At 36.4% G+C, this 15,162-nt stretch overlaps 1 protein-coding gene across 2 annotated transcripts in view; it reads right to left on the reverse strand.

The window, feature by feature from the left end:
- EFNA5 (ephrin A5) overlaps nt 1-15,162 on the reverse strand; it is a 275,984-nt gene that overhangs the window by 220,249 nt on the left and 40,573 nt on the right. The gene's annotated exons all lie outside the window — the stretch shown is intronic.

Here is a 15,162-nt window from a genome sequence, read left to right on the forward strand (position 1 = left end):
ATGACTCAATGGAGAATCAGGAGACCTGGGCACTTAACTATGTGCCGATTCCCAATGATATTCTGTCTCAACTCATTTCCATCCTCATAGAAACATGAAAGTGGGGCAATGACAGATATGAAGCCCAGCATGAACTGCCTGGCAGAACTCTGCCTAGCAACACAGCTTTATCACTCCACCACACATATGAGGCCAGAGTGCACAGACAAAAATAATGACATAAAAAGCGAGCTGGAAACGCCATAGTTTAAGGAAAAGCTACAAAAACCATATCGCAAAAGACAATGTTTAAAATAGTCTTAAATTCAATCCAAGTACAAATGAAATGTTAGTAGATATCTTAACCCACAATGAACCAAATACTGAGTCGTCAGCATATGCTTTTTTGCTACATAAAATCACACACTACCTACAAAAATGTAAGGCTGTAAAAATTCCACAGAAGACAACAAAATGATCTGCTCAAGTCTTGACTTAAGCTTGGCCCTCGGTGCAGAAAAAGGAGGCTGAGGTTACATCAATGAACATTCAAATTTTGTACACAAATATATTAGATTTTCTTTATTCTATTTCATTGACAGGCACATATGTCTGGAAGATTATTTCTTTTAGTTTTTTTTTTCTTTAAGAATTCTAGGTTCTAATTGCAGATATATGAATATGAAAGACAAAGAGCATAAGCTTGCTTTTTTTTCTTTTTTTTTTTTCCATAGAGGGTATGGGTTTGTGCTGCTGTAGTCAAACCGATCTTTCATTAGTTCCAGAGATGAATACTGGTGAGTGAGCAAGACAGGCATTTTTAGCCTTGGAAATCCAGGAATTAAACTAGTTAGTTTAATGCAGCCTGAACCCACATCCTTGACCTGATTAGTAACAAAAAGCACTGCAGTAACAACCAAGGAATGAATGAATGTGCAAGGAGCAGTCATTTCAAATCATCTTCTCTGCTAGATTTCGTTTAAAGAAACTGAATGGGTAACTGCTTCTGTACCCAGTGACACAACAATTCTGACAACATACTAACCTGACATTAGCATAGGATAGGAAGTGGGGAGTTAGGGATGATTAACAGATATCCTTCACATGTATCTAGTCTTCTCAGAAATTAACCAAGAATTTTAACATAAAATTTACATTTATCAAATATCATCATCCAGTAGAGAACTTCAAGCTATTTTTTGCTATGGCTTACGTTATATATAAACACCTACATGAAAATATTTCAGGTTCCTAGACTAGAACTGTATTTCTCTTATTCATTTCTGATGTTTCTTCGGAAGTAAATTGTACTAATAAACATGAAACTTGATTAATTATAACTTCCATGACATTTATAATGAGTTGTATTATAATGACTTAATGAAATTGTACAGAATCAGGAAAATACATGAATCATTGAGGAATGTCTAATAAGGCCATCTTAACTATGATTTCTGGACTCTTACAACCAGGAAAGCCTGTATGTTTTAGAACATGCAATCATCAATAGCTCAAGCAAGCAAAAAATCAGCCCAGAAAGTGAAAATTCTCTTTTCAAAATAGAATTTGAAACAATATTTAAAAAAATAAAAGCTCATCCAAAATATTTACCTTGATTGGACCCTAAACCTAACTGGTAACTGTTGAGGTCCACACAGAATTAGTATTAAAAAGTTATCAAGGAGAGCATGCTCTTTGTTTAATCAGGATATAGATGCAAAGAGAAGCACTCATTGCAACGCACAGTGAAGATCTGGAACAAAGCTGTGAGCAGCTCTCCAACAAAAAGGCCCCAGTTGTGATATTCCTGTCAGTCACTTTATTAATACAGGGGAAGCCTACTTAATGAACTGCTGAGAACGGAAGAGAGCCACTATGAGAATACATTTTGTGTTTACCAGACTGTAAAATCGGCAACAAGATCCCAGAATCCTCTTAGATGAATAAAAGTTAAAGGAAATAACCTTCTAGACATACAAACTCAGTAGCAAAACAGGGAATAAAACAAACTGTTTCCAAATAAAATTTCTGAAAGACTCATTGCTTTGGCAAAAGCCACAAAATTTGCTTCATCATCTAGAAACACTTAAAGTAACCCGAACAACTGAAGATAATTTACTAAAAGACATGAAACCCTATAACTTTAACCATTTTCTTTTGCAATAAAAAAAAAACAAAGGTGAAGGTAAACCTTGGGAAAGGCTGTGATTTTGTTCCTTTTATTAACTAAACAATATAAACTTGAATTATATCACTAAGTTTATTTGTTAGTTACTCATTTCTAAGTGTCTTACACTAATAAAAATAAAATCTCAAGTGTTTTATAAAAGTAACAGGCCTGGAAAAATTGCTGAGGGTATTTTTTCATATAATGTAAGTTTCTTTTTATTTTCATGCCTTTGGGGTTGAAGAAATGACATGCAAGTTATTAACTATAATGTGACCAGTGTAATTACTACCACCAAGTTAAAATAAACGTAATCTTCAAGATGTTTCAAGTTTCCTAAAAAGGAAGAAAACACTGAAAATTTGCTATAAATTGGTGACTGGATGGCACAGCATGACCCTTGCTGTATGAACTTCTGTTCTCTATTTCTTCCTGACAGATCGTGCTTCTAGAGTGAAATAAATTAAAAACAATTTTCAACTGATTGATAGCTTTTTAAACACAGTGCACCTTGAAGGAAATCATTTACATAAAGTACTCCAAGAGTTACATTGCTAAGTTAAAACTCAAAGTAATGACCCCAATAAGAGATTCCTGAATCACTAAGTAATTTCAAATAAATGAAAAGAGAATGAAAGGCATTTTTCTCACTGGATGATAGACTCCTGATTAAATCTTTTTCTGACACTAAAGCAGGCCTTGTAGTTCTAACAACTCTTCATTTCAACTAAGGTCATCATGAAAAGAATGATTATCAAATAAACCCAATCAGAAAAGACCTCAAAAATTTTCAGGGCCTCCAATTCCTTAAGATTTTTAGGCATCCTGATTGACAGTCTTGTAAAACATAGGGGTAATTAAACTGACATGAAAATCACTACCCTGCATAAATCCTAAAAGCAGTTTATCTAACCTTTTGATCCTTAGAGAACTCATAGTTGTCCTAGCACCTGTTCCTACTCACCATCCAATGACCTTCATAAAAAGATTAACACCCAACTCTCACACCCTGTATAGTTTACACACATAATCCAAGTCCCCCACAGTATCTTCGCAGTGCTAATTACGCAGATAATGCTTCCTGCTGGAGCTGGCTCATAGCAACTTCAGTTTCCCCCCAGGCATGAGATACTATGGGATGGGTCTTCCAGAAGGAAGCTTTGCGATGCTGAAATGAAATCAAGTTTTATCTTTAAACTATAAAACACTGAATATTTGACATATTAACTTGGTGCTGACAGTATTTAAATTTCAAGCAGTTTCATAAAATCAGGTAGTGTTTTAAAGAATCTTAAATCATATACAAATTATCATCTAATGTAAAATCTGTAATTATTTTTAAATTGCCACTGAAATATACTAGTAAAAATAAATAAGCTAGTCATGCGTGAAAACACTTAAGTTTCACTGGCCTTCTCCCAGGCAGAAAGGTGTTCAGACGATTTATCATGAGTCCATTTATAACTCTGCCTGATTTTGAAGGCAACACACATACAATCTCTGAGCACCTGCAGCTGACTCTAGATAAGGCTCTTTTCTCCAGTAAAGACCAATGGCTATTTCAGCTTTCAGGAGAGCCAGGCAGATACATTCAAATGGATTTCCTGTTAGGTTCCAAATTGTGCAAATATTCTCTCTCAAAAATCCAGACACAACTGTTGAATATTTGTATGATATTAAATCAAGAAAGGCAAAAATCCCAGCAATGTAATCAACAAACCTTATCAGGAAGTTAATAACATTACGAACAGTGTATTTAAATGTTCAAACAACTCTTTAACTTTTTTAAATGAGTGATACAAACAAAAGCCCTATGTGGAGAGAAATCTGAAAGCTCAGATTTCATTGCTGTTTTCTTTTTCTACATGGGATTTCACTTTATCTTGTTCTATTTTGAATGAAAACAAATTATTCACACAATGTTTTGATGTTGGAAAATACTTATGTAAACAACCAAAAAAAAAACAACAGGTATCTACTAGATTTTCATCCAAAAAGCATTGTGAAAAATGGTCAAGTTCTGTTTCTAAAAAATATTACCACTAACCTCTCTTACTTCCACTTTTTAAAAAAAAAAATCTTTAAAATGACAAGGTAATCTCAAATTTTAAGGAGCACCTGACTGGCTTGTCAGACTAAAGTGGCATATTAACTACACTCATTGTGGCACCAATGGAGCCTCAGTTTTTATCATTTTGATATCCCCTCCAGGGTTTCAATCTTCTCTCTTGGAGCTCAATCATGCTCTGTGATGCTCTGTTCATACATGAGTATTCGAGAGGATTTCTATTTAAAAATACGTTGCGGGGGGAGGGTGTCAGGCACTACTGATTGAGAAGGCATTCTGTGATGATCCTTATTTTCAGTTAAAATGCGCACTTATGGTTTTGGATTTAACACCCCTGCCTTTGCAGTCAGACAGTCATTTAGCTGGAGTCAATCAAGCGTGTGATTAGAAATAATAACTCACAAGCAATGAATTCAAAAAGATTAGATCTTTGCTGAAATGCACAAGTACAGCATCCCATTATGCATCCTTTCCTCTCTGGTTTCTAGAGAGCAGACCAAAAAAGAAAAAAAAATTATCTTGCACTCTAAAAGCTGGCTTCTCTTAAAATCTGACTAATAACTGTTCTATCCCATGATCAGAAACCTCAGTCAGTTGGAGATATAATCAGCACAAGGAGGGGTGTCTCTTCTATCTTTTCTTTTCCCCAGTTAGGCCAAAAGCCATGTTTTACACTGAATAGGTCAGAAATTAGACACACTTTATCTTATTTACAAAGAATAAGAGAGAGAGTGCGTGATTAAGCCCAAAGATGGTTAATTTCCCCCCCAAAAAAAATCCATTTATAATTATTCTTCAAATTATACATCACTTCAGGATCTAGTATTTTATTTAAGTAAGGGGTTTGAGAGGTAATTAGAGAAACTGTATTTAGATTTAATAAGCATTATATTGAAACCAATAACCCAAGTTCAATCAAATCTTCCCATGTAGCACCTTTGATCAAGTCAAAAGGATTTAATTTCACTAAGAAAGTTTGGCGAATTAAGGTGAATTATAAGATTTTATATTATGTGGTTTTATATTTATCTTTAATCAGAGTGCATATAATTCATAGTCAACAATGCTAATAATGGGTAGAATGATTTCAAAGGGCAAAAGATTGACAAAAATGATGAATATTTTGCCTTAGAATATAATACAGAGGGGATGGGTTGATTTGCCTCCCCAGCTTTGCTTGGTTTAAGCTGCTCTACTGCAGCACACACTCATGACACTAACATAACTCATACAAATGAGAGCAGAGAGCAGCCTGGGATTTGACAAATTTCTGCAGATAATTCCCAAGGCTGAATAAACCACATAAGGGTAACTGAGAGCTAATTCAGTGAAGGAGATATATATGTCCACAAACACTCTCTTAAAAAAATAAAAAGTAAAAAAGCTCCCATGCTTCTATATGTTAAAAAAAAAGCAAGAAAGGGAAGAGCCGCGTTTCGGTTGCTAATAGAAAGTACGGCGTCAAGTAAGAAACATCTAAACATGTTGAGCAGTCAGTTGCACCAATAAAGCCTCCTTTACATCAAGATCCACTATATTCATTTTCAAGTTGTGGTGTCTTAGAAAGTGCCACTAAGAAACTTTTAGGAGCCAATCCTTTTTATTCAACAAGCACAATTTAGATTTTTTAAAAATCCAAATATGAATTTAGATGACTTTGGGTACTTTTGACTACATCTGAGAACAGCCAGACGTAACATTTTCATTCTCTTCCAGGAGCTAATTAGGGGGTCAATTTCCACCCCTTTGCCTGTCTTCACACACAAGGGCAGCGGGCACATCAGTGGTCTTCTGGAAGAAACTATGACCCACCATTAATGTACTTTCAAGAGCCAAATCTAAAGGCTTTTGCATCTCTCCAGCTTTAACCCAGGGAAAATCAACCCAGACTCAGCTGGTAAGGCTACTTTCTATCCTACCTTACCTATACATTTCAATCCATAAGAAAGGTGACCATCTCTCTCTCACACGCACACACCTACACAGTCTCCAAGTACAGGAGAAGATGGAACTAGAGCAGTGTTCTTTACTCCTTCAAATATTAAGGTTCAGGTTCCATTCAAGAAACAGATTCATTTAATACCAACCAGATGCTGGTCACTGCACCAGAAACTGGGGACAGATGTTAAAATCAGTAAAATAGGTTTTTGTTCTAGAAGTATACCTCCTAATCTGAGAAGCAGGCTAAACCTCCAGCAACATCACCAGCGCCCTATGCTCACAACTTGCCCAGCTGTTGTAACTTTAGACCTTACAATAACAGGAGGCAAAAGAAGTAAGTAGAAAGAAAAAACCTCATACTAAAAGACAAGTTTGTCCCAAAGAGTTTGCATTTGTTCAAAAGTAAATAAGAAGAATTGAAAACCACTACTAAAGTAAGTACCATTCTTCTTTCCGACCTTCTACGATAGAAGGGTAAGATATATAAGGCGGGATGAACACTGCAGTCAGTGCTCCGCCGGGGCCATGGTGAAATGCAAATAGAAGTGAAAACATGGTACAGCTTAATTTTTTTCCATACAGAAAGATATCCACTTAAAAACAAGTGGACATATGAAATATTTAGATTAAAATGCATGCATTTCAAGAAGCAAAAAAAGGGATATCCCTAGCACACTATCTACAACCCTCCACTCACTCATCAAACAGATTTGCTGAGCTCCTACCGTTACCAAGCCCATTCTAGGCACAATATCTTTATGTGAATAACATGTATGCAATTCAAACATTTCATGTTTAGTCCTGCCAACAATTCTCCTCTGCCTCTTTTGAACAGGTAAGGCCATAGAAGGAAAATTTGAAGCTTTCAGTGCTAATTCGATGATAAAATCTTGATGTATTTCAGTTACTTGCTATTGGTAAGGAAATGTGTGAGCGTGAAATTCATTATAGACAAAATTCATTATATGAACCTGTGACATTCTCATGCACTGTTTTTCTCCCTGCGTTTCGAAACACTAATTGACAGCACTTGAAAACAGTGATTCAGCTTCTGCACGTCACATGATTCCCAGGGACTGTAGCCATCTTCCTCAGGCCAGCAGACTGACAAATCAAAAGATAAGAAGTCTCTTTCAGCTTGAATCAACTGAAATATGTCAGAAAATACATTTGGCATGATCTTCAGAAATGTCAGGTTTGGCGATGACAGGATAGGCACAGTTTTCCTGACAGTTTCAGCACACCAAAGGTTCAGAGTCCACATTAGAATGAGGAGGGAGAAAACCACTTTGGTCTGCTATTTTGGAGAAATACACGTAACAAGGGAAAATGTGTGACATGCCACTTGAGTCTCTGACAAAAATGTTATAAAATGCCTGACTGCCTAATTAATGAAACATAAAACTTGGAAAATGTCCACTAAGATAAAAAGGATTAAGGTTTCTTTCAGTATTTCTGCTTACGAAAACCATCCTACCCCCTCCTCAAGGGATGGGCCCAGCTTCATTTCTCTTCATTTTCCCACCAAGGCTTGCACCAATTGGGTGCTTCTATAAATATGTGTCAAATGAGTTAATGGGCCAACGGCATCGAGCAAAAATGTTAAGAAACTAAGACTTATCTGAATGTATTACATGACATGCCTCTACTAGACCCTGCATGTCATCTTACCTTGCCAGGCCTTTGCCTTGGCAAATTAAAAAAACAAAATCAAATTAACACACAAGTTAGCAAATTCTAATCTACACCAGGCTCCTTTCTGATTTCTCCATGAGCTGGACTTTCCTCTATCTTTCATCATCACCATCTACGCCCCAGATGCAATCATATTCTACAAATAAAAGAAGAAACAGCTTAATCTGTTCTCCAAAAGGCACTACACAGAGCCAAGACCCATTTTTCTACCTCTGGCTACAAAATTCTGACTTCTCCAATTTCCCTTTTGTAAATAGATCTCCAAAAGAAATCAGCCCGAGGGCACTAAATGGCTGTAGATGTCTGCAGGAGCACTGCACTCTGACAATCGCAAACCCCAGTGAGCTTCTCAGAGAGGAGATGCAGGCTGCCTTATTTAGACACATTCCCTCCACGTAATCTAACAACTCCAGTGCTGTCAACCTTCATCTGATTTTCACTTATAAATGATGTTGCACAAATCTGCAACAATAAAGAATACTGACACAATCTTTGTTAACACTTGGCATCTCTCATTTTCTAAAAAACTAAAAACAAGATCCCCACGTTCAGGCAACTCCTGAATGTGCTATAGTCACGTTTCATTTACTTTCACCACCAATTCAGCAGCCACCTGTCAATATTTGTACCGTAAATTACCAAATACTCTAAATTACTTACTTTAAACTGATCATGCATTTACATATTTATGAATGTTAAAGTTAAAAACCATCTCTTTATTGACTAAATCTATAGATACTGTCTCCCAAACTAGATGTGCCAAGTCAATAAAAAGAGATACTTTAAAAAAATACAGATTCTGACTTAATATGGGTCCTGTATTTTCAGTATGGCTTCACAATCGTTTTCCTTTTCAAAGGGGCAAAGTCAAATGTATTTTTTCACTATATTAGGCAAATGTAACACAATGTAATTTAAGACATTGCTGCAAAAGGCTCTTATTTCATCATTTCCCAAGAATTAGTCATTTTAGGATATATATACTTCAGTAAACATTTATTAAGCATGAACTATGTGCCCACTACCATGTTTAATGAAGGAAACAGTGTCCAGGGGAAGTAGGAATACTTGGAAAGTGCCTACTATTAACTTATACAGGCAAAAAAAAGAATGAAAGAAAGGAAAGAAGGGAGGGAGGAAGGAAGGAGAAAGGCAAATAAGTACAACGTAAAATAATTAGCACAATAATAGAGTTTTGTGTGTAAAGCTTTAGAAGCAAGAATAACTAATGTGGCCTGGGAATTGAAGAAAGAACAGGAACAAATAAGGTGGAGAAGAGAGAATATTTCAGATTTGGATCACCAAATCTGTGAAAGGGCATAAGAAAGCATGGAACTTGAAGGGAAGGGAAGGGAATTTGGTATGTCTAGAATAGAAAACAGTGCGTGAGAGGGCAATGGTAAAGATTAATATGAGAAGGTGGGCCCAGCAGGCAAAGAGTCATCCTCTGGGAAATGTGGCGCAATCAAAGGTTTTTAAGCAAAAGAAAGATGTGGTCCTCCATGCTCACAGCAGCATTATTTACAATAGCCAAGATAGGGAAACAGCCTAAGTGTCCATCTATGAATGAATGAAAAAAGAAAAGGTTAAATGAATATGTACTATGCCTATCTATCTATCTGTCTGTCTATCTATCTATCTATCTATATACAATGGGATATTATTCAGCCATAAAAAAGAAGGAAATCTTGCCATTTGCAACTACATGAGTGGACCTTGAAGGCATTGTGCTAAGTGAAATTAATCAGACAGAGAAAGACAAATACCATATAATCTCACTTATATGTGGGATCAAAAGAAAAAAGAATGAGCTCATGATAGTAGTGGTTGCCAGAGGCAAGGGGAGGGGGGTAGGCAAAATGGGTGAAAGTGATCAAAAGGAATAAGCTTCCAGTAATAAGATTAAATAAGTCCAGGGGATGTAATGTACAGCATGATGACTATAGTTAATACTGTACTGTATATTTGAAAGTTGCCAAGAGAGTAGATCTTAAAAGTTCTCATCACAAGGAAAAAAGTTTTGTAACTATGTGTGGTGACAAATGTTAACTAGACTTATTGTCATGATCATTTTGCAATATATATAAAATCAAATCATTATGTTGTACACCTGAAACTAATATAATGTCATATGCCAATGATACCACAATAAAACACACAGGAGCAACAATAACAAAAAACAAAAAACAAAAACAAAAACATGTGATCACATTCATGTTTTTGAAATGTAACCAGATAAGTTAGCCAGATAGGCCTGGCAAAAGATAACTTTAGCAGAAAAATCTAGCAGAAAATGGATTGGGGGACAGGAGTAAGGACAGAGAGACGTCAAGAAGCTACCAGGAGGGTCCAGAGTTGGGAGATGCGGTTCTGTGCTCAACCAGCTTCCGCTTCCAGCCCTGGTGCCACTGACAAGGGTCCTTGTCCCAGGAAGCAGGGTTGAGCCACTCACTACCCAGAGGAGGTCATTCACCACACTAGGGATGGGCGCCTGATTCAAGGAAAAAAGAAACATTAATGCCAAGACTTCCTATTTTAATCTTCTCAACCAAAAGAATCCAACTAAATGTGGCCTGGTTAAGGTCAAGTCAACCAAATTTAATAGGTGATTATATGTAGGAAGCCAGAGAGCACAGAGGAGGTCTAGGGAATGTGTTTTGGAGTTGGCAGGACCAAACAATCTCCTAGCTGCACCCCTCTGAGCTGCCTGGCCATGATGGACTTACTTTCCATTCTGTTTTCTCATCTGTTAAAATAGGAATAATACCTAATTCATTGGTTTGCTATGAGAATTAAATGAAGATTAAACTAAAATCTATTATCATCATTATTAAATGGGGAAGAAAGAGGAAGGAGAGGAGGAGGTCACAGGTACAATTTTGGTAGATTTGAGTTGATATTAATACAGAAGGAAGAACAAGTTAATGTAAATCTGGTTTTAGATGAGCTGTTTTTAGAGTTTAGAGAGTTTGGTGTTGGAGACTGAGGCATTTAGATAGGAGATAATGCCCTCCTCATATATTTGACTTTCCCTTGATTTGAGATTCAGTTTCCAGAACTTCTAATGAATTCCTGTATCTCCCAATTTTTAACTGAATGCATAGCTTTCTGGAAGGAAAAAAAAAAAAAATCCACTTCATTTTACAGGCCCCTTGCAGATAGGTGATTATGTAATGACAACTGTGACAAAGCAGAAGTATATGTATGGGACTTCTTAGAGTAGGGGGACATGTTCCTCTTCATTCTTTTTTCTATCCTGGTGCCTAGAAAGTAAATCTGATGACTGGAGCTTTAGCAGCCACGGTGAGCCACGAGGACACATGCCACATCCTAAGCAACGGCAAGGGTTCTTAACAATTTGGCTGCAGCCCTTAGCTGCACAGAATCACCTAGAAAGTTTTATTTCGTTTTGTTTGTTTTTGTTTTTTTTAAAATATCCATGCCTCGCCCTCAAATACCTTGATTTAATTATCTGGGTTGAGACCAACACATGGTGTTTGGGTAGGCGTATTTAGTCACTCCCCAGGTGACTAAATATGTGAAGCAAGGGTTAAAAAAACAGTGATTTAAACACAACATTATCATCTCACTATATTATGCAGTTCATAGTCCATCAAGACTTCTGCAAAAATGGCATAAGTAGATTAAGAGATATAAACCACTATGTATAAAATAAATAAGCTACAAGGATATACTGTACAGCACAGTCATTATTTTATTATAACTTTAAATGGAGTATAGTCTATAAAAATATTGAGTTACTACGTTGTACACCTGAAACTAACATTGTAAATCATCTACACGTAAATTTTTTAAAATGGCGTAACTAATATAAAACAATAATAACGGCTACCACTTTTTGAATATTCCATTATGCCATTATGTAGGCTCCTTGTAAATCATTTCACACTCATTTTCTGACTCAATCTCCATGACAACACTCTGATGTCAATATTATCATTTCATTTTTACTTCCTGGAAAACTGAGGTTTACTGAGTTTGAGTAATTGACTTAAGAGTCTCATAGGTTAGTATACAAGCCCAGAACTAACTAAATCCAAGGGAGTTCTCCTAACCACCACAGGGTATGCCTCTCTGCAAATGAGTTTTACTAGCTTTGATTTCTTCTAGGGGTGCCAGTGAAGGTGCTAATGAGCAGTGAGATGGTGGGCAGCAAGGAGGAGGAAAAGGGTAACTGGTAATATTTAAGATCCATCTCCTCTGAATAACCAGGAATTAACCTTACTTCTTGGGTCCTACGATTTGCTCAACAATGGGCCTAACGGAAAATCACTTTCCTTTATCCATTATGTAGATCTATTTAACACAGGTTTACATTTGTTTCCATGTAAACTTCTCCCTGATCTAGATCCAGAAATGTACCAAGTTCTGATTAAATTCCAAAACGTGAACAGAAGCACCGAATCCTCACCTCTTTTCAGCTTCCTGGTTTAGAAGTTTAAATAAATCATGTGAAATGCATAGAAAAACTCATCTCTTTCTCTCCTAATGTTTAATGATAATTTATAGCCCTAGAACATTTGTAAATTTAACAGCCCATCAAAGTGTCTGAGAGCACACCAGTTCTAAGGACTCATTACATGGCATTAAACATAACTTTCCATGAAGGACTATACAGCATGAATGGGTGGGCAGGCTAGTGAACAGCCACCACTACAATAATTTATCGTTTGTAATTTTGCCTTATTACTTTGCAAAAACATTTGTTAAGCAGGGGGAGGCAGTTGTGGCAGTCTTACAAAAAAAGCACTTCACTACTCTGTCAATGCCATAAATTACGAAGGCAGAGAAATCCTTTATGATCCTAAGGATGTGCTAATTCTTTTTCCAGCCACTCAAAAATGACAGGGAAGAAGTTTTCGGTAAAGTCTTACAGGATGTTAAAAATTCATTTCTTTGAACAAGGTGGTATTGTTTCCAACTTACCTCCTTTCCAAATTCCAAAGAACATCAATAAAAGGAAACCAGAACTGTAGAAATTTTTTCCAGTATCAAGTGAGAGAGTCCCCTACTTTATCCGAATCACATCTTTAAAATGGTGTTTCTTTTGCTCCAGAAACATCTACGGGATCGGTTGTAAAACAGGCCTTTATCCTGTGTAACTGGATTTTACACTACCGCAAACAGCTACCCTAATTTTGTCAAGGCCTTCATCCTAAGTAGGCAAAATCAGCACAACAATTATTGCTATAATTAAAAGGGAATGCTAACTTGACAGTGACCACAGACTAAGTAATAACAACAAAAGTCATGGTCGAAGTTTAGCATTCCCACCTGCATAAGAAACACCCTTCACATATTTTCCTTAAAACCACCCTACCAGATAACCAGGGACATTATGCAACTTTCACGATTTTCATTCTTTCACCATATACCATGACTGCAGATGTAATAAAATTCCAAAGTTTTAACTATCAGTGCGTTAAGTATGATACAATAATTTTGCTGAGAGCATAATTTTTACTACCACAAAGTAGGTCACTTATTTAGTTTAAGCCTAGCCTTAAAGACTGCTTTCTTCCCCTCCTTCTAGACATGTGGCCCCAAAGTCCCAGCACAGGTGTCCTTATTTCTTTGCCAAATTCCACATATCACTTTTACTAACTTTGTTGACTGTAAAGCCTCTCTCCATAAACTTCAGCAACTGGATGGTGAATTTCTGCAGCAGAAATATTTTTCCCATATGAAAATTAAGTCATGGGATTAACTTCACCCCAAAAGAGCAGTCATTTGAAAATGACCCTACCAAAGTCATAAGTAAGCTTAGCTAATTAACTTTATTCTTATGCATACGAAACAACATACATGAGAGTCTCCGCAAAATCAGTGGCTGCTTTCTACAAGGGATTCATTGTTTACCTTTAAAACTTCCTTTCATGAATAACATTATTTAAGGGAAAAAATATGGCTTTCACAAAGATTATATGTTACACATAAACAGTCACTTGCCAACTACTTAATACAGTCAAGACAAACGGTTCAAAAGTAATTTCAGTGATTTTTATCGGGTTAATTTTAATGTTTCCATAAACTTTCTGTGCTTCTATCTAATATGCACAAGATTGGCCCTAACAACCCAAAATGCAAACATCTCAATATGGCTGGGAGATTTATCAATTGAGAGAAGAAAAACTCTCACCAAAATAACTTCTAAAGTTAGACTGCAGCAATTAATTTTTAAAATTCTACTCAGAATGGGACTTCCCTGGCGGCGCAGTGGTTAAGAATCCGCCTGCCAATGCAGGGGACACGGGTTCGATGCCTGGTCCGGGAAGATCCCACATGCTGGGGAGCAACTAAGCCTGCACAACTGCTGAAGCCCGCGCACCTAGAGCCCGTGCATCGCGACAAAGAGCGGCCCCCGCTCGATGCAACTAGAGAAAGCCAGTGTGCAGCAAGGAAGACCCAATGCAGCCAAAAATAAATAAATAAACTTATAAAAAAAATATAAAATTCTACTTGAAGCTAATAAACAAGGGAGCTCTTTTTTCCCCCTCTGAATAATCAGTGGTTTGACTCAATCTGGTGAATTTAGTTGGCTCTTTTGACTTCAGGTGGCTTGGCTGACATACACTCTAACTTGACAGGTGAGGTGTTTTGAGACTGGCTCATGTACATTTCTGTATTTAGCAACCACCAATAAGTTAGCACGATCATTAAATTCACAATTAGCCAATTTCTTCCAACATATATGTACAAAGCAAAACCAAGACAAGTGAAAAAAAGTCATCATCAGGCTGCATGCCTTGATTCTTTTCCTGTCACTAATGCCAATTTATATAAACTACATACACGTGATAATTTGAAGCACTCTGTTTACATCCAAAATTATAATTCTAATTCCTTATTAATTGGCGTTAAGTAAGAATTACCAGATTATTCCAAAGCTAATATTCCATAATAGCAAGCAGACACAAGTTGAACAGTCATCTAAAATTAGCTTATTCACTGTAAAATAAAGATTGAATGTTAAGGTATAAAATTATTCTAAATCCCCGAACACAGCAGAACCAATTGTGAAATTAAATGTGACACTTTCCATAATTCAAACTACAGTACTTGATTTTCGTCTTTCTCCTCAGCTACCCCTAAATTAAATTAGTCTTATTGATTATAACTCAGAAATCCCTGTCTTGTTACCATGATTTTCAAATTTTAATGAAATGTGCAATTCAGTTGTACATAGTTAGCTTGGTTTTCCTAAATTACAGTATAGAAGATTAAGTATACGTTCAATGAATATCTCAATACTATAGTCGACAGACATAGTGAAAGCCAATGTCTTTGCTAG

This window comes from Phocoena phocoena, chromosome 3 (genome assembly GCF_963924675.1).
Source record: "Phocoena phocoena chromosome 3, mPhoPho1.1, whole genome shotgun sequence".
Lineage (NCBI taxonomy): Eukaryota > Metazoa > Chordata > Mammalia > Artiodactyla > Phocoenidae > Phocoena > Phocoena phocoena.